Source organism: Anguilla anguilla, chromosome 7 (genome assembly GCF_013347855.1).
Source record: "Anguilla anguilla isolate fAngAng1 chromosome 7, fAngAng1.pri, whole genome shotgun sequence".
NCBI lineage: Eukaryota > Metazoa > Chordata > Actinopteri > Anguilliformes > Anguillidae > Anguilla > Anguilla anguilla.
Genome location: NC_049207.1, coordinates 4,584,692 through 4,591,592, shown reverse-complemented (window position 1 = coordinate 4,591,592; position 6,901 = coordinate 4,584,692).

Genomic DNA, 6,901 nt, shown 5'->3' with positions numbered 1-6,901 from the left:
TGTAGCCGCTTGTACACAGGAGACACTGCGGCCATCAGACCAAACAGATGGAAAAACATTGGATGGAACAGACAGGATGGACTCAGAATCAGCCCCAGAACAGCCCGACCAAGATTAAAACTGGCTCTCCGAGTAAAAGGGTCGGGGAAAAAAAAATTCTTTCATCTCCTTAATAAATTCATGTCTTGGCCTTTTCGCGCTGTTTATACAACAGAAAACTCACCAACAGATGGCACTGAGTGGGAGACATGGCCTGTTGAGCAGTAAGAGGGGCTGAAGAACGTGCTTCTCATGTACACGGGAGACTTAAAATGGCTGCCTGTAGTGTGACTCTAAACGTGTTGCTTTAAGCGAAAAGTAGCACCAAAAACAACGCCTTTTGATTGGTTGCATTCATCCTTTTCGTAAACATGAATCACAAGGACCACTGACATTACGTGCGCTTGGTGCACACACGCCACTGTGGTTAATTTTGTCATATCTTCTGTGTTTTCAAGGCTAGTTTACTTACGGCTCTGCTAGTTTATGAGGTCAAACCTGCATGAAAACGTCTTGTTAGTTTAAAAAAAAGCAATAGCTTCATATCTCCACGTCACCAAGACAGAAAGCCGAACTAGTGGTGATTATCTGCTTCATGAAGTTATCCTCAGCTGGGTATAACCTTCTGTGAAGCACCTTAAGATCATCTCTGTATGATGAAAAGCACTATATAAATAAAATGTATTATTATTATTATTATTAATCTGCACTCATAGAGGGATCATGCCCTGTCAGAGAATACAGGTTCTCTCTCTCTCTCTCTATCTTTCTCGCTTTCTCCCCCTTTTTTCTCATTACAGGATAGTCTTTCCTGTTCTCTGTTATTGAACGGGAAGAGAGAAGAACATTTGGTATAGAATCTGGAAGGAGTATGGGGACCGAGAGCTGAGTAAGAATAAGTAAGAATTTAAATTGCTTGCAGAAGTTCAGAGATACAGTACAGCCGCTAAGAAACTCAATTAATGCTGTTTATGCCATAACAGCTGTGGAGGCTGTCCGCACCATAAGCTTTTAGTTGTGAAACATGATGTTTCGAGCATCAAATCAGCCTTCATATTTTTCAAGCGAGGTTCATGCCAAGTTTCATTGTCTCTGTGGCATTAGTTTACATTTATGGCTGCAACACATCTTGGTTGTCTGAGTACAATTTTTATTTTGATTTATTAATTTATTTTTGGTGTCAACCTATCTTAGAATGTACACATAAAAATTATTGCTCGTCTTGCTCAAACCAATTTTGAAGTTGAGCAAGCACTGATTCAATAACATCACTTGGAAACTGGCCCATCATTTTACAAGAGATCAATTTTAATTTGACACACTAATAATAGTGCAGGGTAAATACAGACCTTAAAGAAAGATGCAGGCGAGTTCAGTTGAATGATCTCCAAATGGACCCACTCAATATTTTTAAGAGCAACTTATTGCCTTGTTTTCTGGAACAGGACCATTTCAAATGAATGATTTCTATTAAAGTAACGTGGATAATGTCTCCGTCAGAGCATTAGTCTCCACACAATAAAATGGCTCACTTAAACTATGGCAGAAACCAAATTATAGGGCGGCAGGTTCAATGACATCTCTGTCGTCAAGCAATTTTTTTCGTACGCCTGTGATGACAAATAATTTCTGATGTCTTCCTCTAGCAGCTATTGTACAGTATGACCATTGCCACGGTCACTGACATTTTTACACGTTTGTGTGGCTTTTAAAATGGACTGCTCCACATTACCACCAGGCTTCAGGTCATCTTTAAAAATCCATGCTTATTACAAGCGGTAATTTTTTTACAGTTGGGTGCTTGCGCTGCCACTGCGAGGCCCATTTGCATAAAAAATTGTAACGTTGGCGGTTGGAATTTAAATATGCATGATCCAGACCGCGTGCTGGGTCACTTTCCGCAGTGCTGCAGCTGTGCGTGCTTTTCACTCCCCGCAGGTGTTTGGTGAAATGTGCAGGGGGGGGGGGGCGTGCGGCAGTTTAATGGCCACAGAAGCAAAAGCAGTCCATTTGTGGATTTCCTCCCTCTGTGTTTCCTCACAGATGTGATTAGTTTATCACAGGCCAGCTGACTGACAGCTGTTCGGTCGGCAGTTTATGATACGAGACGAGCTTGCTTGCTTAGTGGACAAATTTGTGTTCTTGACCACTCTGGCTCCGACATGACTTCCTGTTTAAATGTGACCGACCGTAATACCCACAGGAAGCTTGTGCATTCAACACGGCACATTCCAGCATCACAACATCCTGTAGCCGCCTGTCTTGTCGTTGTTGTTGTTGTTGCTGCTGCTGCTCTGAGGCTTTGAGGATGATGGCGTTCTCAGTTTCGTATTTTCCAGAAACTAATTACACACTTCAGATGATGGCAACGCACACCGGCTCGCCGCGAGATGAGTAAAGTTAATGCGCACGGCCGAGGTACGCTAGGGACTGTTAGCGCAACACAAAAGGCCAGGGTAAACCGGTTAGAAAATTGCATTGCTCCAGTCGCTGCCCTGTAAGCAAGACAAACACATCCAAGCGAAAACCAAAAGCTAAAATATCTAAGAAATATGCCTGGATTGAGCTTCTAAAGTAGAAGCTATTGGTATTTTTTTCCAGGTTTTTATTGTTTGCACAGCCTAGTCTCACCATTTTATAGCAGCTAATAACAGTAATTCTGTCCTGTGCCAATGTGCTGCAGGTCCACCCTGCCCTGTCCCTAAGGCTGCTGAGGAATGTATTTCTGGTGGTGTGTTGAGTCTAAAGAGCCTTGAGGGCTTTGTTTTGAGTTCAGGAATCAGATACTTATTGTACATGGTGATTCAAAGCCTTCACAAGCATCATTTTTACAGAGAGCATATACAGCTGACCTAGCTGGCCAGGACAGGACCTCAGTCGTCCATTAAGAGCCGCTCATTTAGAGTAATTTGTTTTTTGCAATATGTTTGCGTTTATTGAGGAATTGTTACATCCCACCGCTTTCCTGGAGGCTAGTTTTATCGTCTGTCAAGGAGATTTTTTTCCATTTTTTTCCCCCACCAAATTGGCTCATTTGGATTTCTTTCACACCCTCTGGAAACGTTGTGGAGGACTGTGTAATGACCTCTTTGTAAACTCGACGCAGAAATGGAAAACTGATTGATTGATTGACATTTGCCGTCCAACCCCCAGGCGCAGGCCACTGCTGGAATAGCCGCTGTTTGAATGGCTTAACGCAGGAGGGGATGTGTACAGCTCACGTCCGCAGCCGTCTCCCGCGTGCTCTGACACCAGCAGAACCTGGAGACCTCCTCCTTAGAGCTGCCCTCCGCATACTCTTACCAGGCGAGAATGCGTGCAAGACCAGCAGGCGGAGGATTTTAGGTGGAGGTGCGCAATAAAACTTAAAAGGGTAACACCGCTTCAAGAGAACGTGAAGGAAGCTGTTTAGCTCAATGGGGAGACATCGCAATGTTCTGCATTTTAGCGAATTATGTCGATTAGCAGTTTTAACCATATACTGTGGGAGTGAAGCACTGACCTGAACTGCCTGAAATAGCACCATATACTGTAACTACAGCTGCCCACGGACTGCTAATGAAACTGGCTGCACAGCACACAGCGTGAGCTGGCCTCTCTCTGGCAAACCTGGCAGTGTGGAAGTGGAGAGATGTTGGATTCATGATTGGACTGCGACCCAGAAATCCCAGAACAGAAGCCATTTTAATCAGTTAATATCAGCGACTTACCCTGTGTCTGTATGACTGTGACCTCTTCATATTCTTAAATGGGTCATACAGCCGATTTAGCTTTAATTACCACGGCAATAACCCAGCTTTAGCCTTAATTATGCAGGCAATAACCCCAACTCCCACCGCCCACCCCAAAAAAAGAAACTCACATGTACATAAACTTGCATGCGCACCCACACACGCATGTTCATAAACACGTGTGTGCACACACACAGATGCTCAGGCTACCAAAGACTGGGGCTCTTGATGACAAAAGATTCTGAGATCACAGTAGTCTTGTGGTCTCCCACATTACAGAAAGTAGTGCTTGTCTATAGCTGTGTTTCAGTTAAGGCCTTCACCTTAAGAGACCTGCAGGAAACTAATTGACAGCTCTGGTCAGAAGACGAACTGCATCATTTACCACCTGCTGTCTCCGATGTTCCCTCTCTTGCTCAGGCTTACAGAACCAGCAGCCAATCTGCAAGCCAGGAAGGTGGTCAAAGTCAAAGGTCGAGAGACACCTGCGCTTAAATGTAGGACTGGGATTTCAAACTGTCACTTCCTGTCACTTCCTGCACATTTGTAAAATTCTTTTTTGGTTCCCCGAGCTGTAGGCAGTGACCAAATAGTGTCTATTTCTTTCTCAAAATGAAAGGAACAATTTAACAATGCTGGGTGTACCTACCACACAATCCAAACAGTAATGAGGACAGACTATAGTCCTTAGAGGAAACAAACCAAGTTAGGTGTCCTTCCTTTTACGTCCTGCCATGTTCGCGTGGAGGAGGACTCAGTGGGTGTGAACACTAAACTCTGCAATCTGCTCGGCCTGAATGGCACTCTGTTCTCCAGCCTTTATTAGTGCCACAGTGGGTCCTCTCTGCACCCTGAGCTGTATAAACGGTCTCAGATACTCACATAGCAAACATGAATGTGTATTCAGTACACCGTTCCAGTTTTCCAGATCTGAAATGACAGTATAATTAGTTTAACACGCTAGGATTATTTCCAGTTCATATTAGTAAGATTCAGTTAAAAGGCAGTGTAGAACACCCACAGTGCCTCTATGACAGTTGCGCAGCAGGTCGATGGGCCCATGCTGTGGAGATCCATAATGCACATATATCTAAATAATTCGGTATGCTCATGACCATGGTCAGAGTGGATGATGATGGGGGGGGGGGGGGGGGGGGAAGGAGAGGTCCTGTTCTGGATCATGCCACTGTGACGTTTTTCGGAGGCTGACCACCAGTCCCTCTCCCCTCCACCCCCCCCCACGGACACCCACCAGCCTCGACATCTGAATTCAGCGAAATAACCGCAGGAGTGTTCCAAATCGATGGTGCAGCATTACCATAGAAATGAAAGTGGCACGAATCATTAAACTCCCTCGCATACAACTAATTACAACTAAAATGGTAAAATATTGAAAATTCAGGAATACAAGAAAATAAAATCAAGGAATGAATGGCATTGCATAAGCCATATAGGTACAGAGTGCAAGATCAGTTTGCAAATATTAAAAAGTTGATGTGGAAATTACAAAAAGTTCATTTTCCACAATTGTAACTGACCTGGGGTCAATATACTTTTTCACCAGTAGAATTTGCCACCACACATGCACCAATTCAAAATAGACATTGTAGTAAATCATAAAATGCAACAGCTGTTTTTTTTTGGAAATCGGCATGACCACATCATACATCCTCTCTATACCTTACAGAACACTTATCAGTGCAAACCTAGAGGCGTTTTCTCAACGAGACATACTATGATCGTGTCAGCGTTCACCAGTATGATGCTGTGAATTCTCACCAGTACACAGGACTGCATAATTACACATCATTAGACTTCAACGCATTGCTCGGCGTCCGTAAGCTTTCTGGAGGAACTTGTATTTGCTCAGGAACTCCATTTAAATGGAAACAAGCTCTCATTAAACTGCTATACTCGAGTTGGCGTTGATGCCATTTCAGTTAATCAGAACTCCACGGCTTTTGGTGTAATTGCATGGGTTTTAAATCAACATACTATGCAGCACCCAGTTTTGATTGCACCGACTGGCTGTCATTTCCTAGTTTGATTAGTTAGTGGAATATTTAACAAATAGCAGGGCAAACCTATTATGTCAATGCCACCCAGGAAAAGTAGCCAAGTGTTTACTCTATTTATGGGGGGGAAAAAAACAGGCTTCTCTTCCATTTCAGTCTGTATCATTCCCCATAGATTACCACTTGCTGGCATAAGCACGAAAATAGAGTTCAGTCAAATCTCGTACACAATATGAAACGATTCTCTTGTGTGCACCTCAGAGTGCTTTTACACAGGCCTCTGCACAAAAAAAGGTAATCACACTCGGAGTGGCTTTTTACTGTCAACCACCGTCCGCTAAAATAGTGTGGCAAACACTTTCGATACTTTTGACACTGTCACCTGGCAGGGGTAATTACCCACAGGAAAATAGACTGTGTGAGACCTAATGGGATTAGTGCTATCACATAAGATTTTCTTCGACAGTAAATGTTAACTGCCTCAATTAAAGATGCGATGTGGCTCTGTGCCTATAAGTGGTATGCGTCACCTTCAGAAGATCAATACGAGTGTTTATCCAAAGACATTTCATTTGTTTTACTGTAATCACGGATGGAAATTTTAATAGCTAAAGCTACACTGCTGGAATAAAAAAAAAAAAAAACATGGTTGCTAGGCTTGGAACATGTACATCAGGCTTTGACATTTTTCACAGCCAGCGGCACTGAAAGCTGATGCCACTCTGCTCTCAATTGATCGCATTCAGGTGCAAATTCAGGTGCAAATCAAAGCCTTACTGGGACTGAAATTTTCAGAAATAAATGCTTGTAGTCCATTAGCTCATGACAGCCATGTTTTTTTTCACAGTTTAGTTACAAGGAAGTTCTGCAGTATTGTATGAGGGGGAAAAAACAGCATGTCAACCCACGTTCTTGAGAAAAAGATCTTTAAACATCACATGTCCTGAAAGAAATATTGGCCAAATCATGAAGATGGAAATAGATTTTTTGAAATAATTTAAGACGGAAGAAAATTGAATATGCTGCATCCAGGTCCTTGAGACAAAGTAATAATAATACTAATAATAATTATTATAATTATAATACCCACAGTTCTTGGACTCCCGATTACTCAGA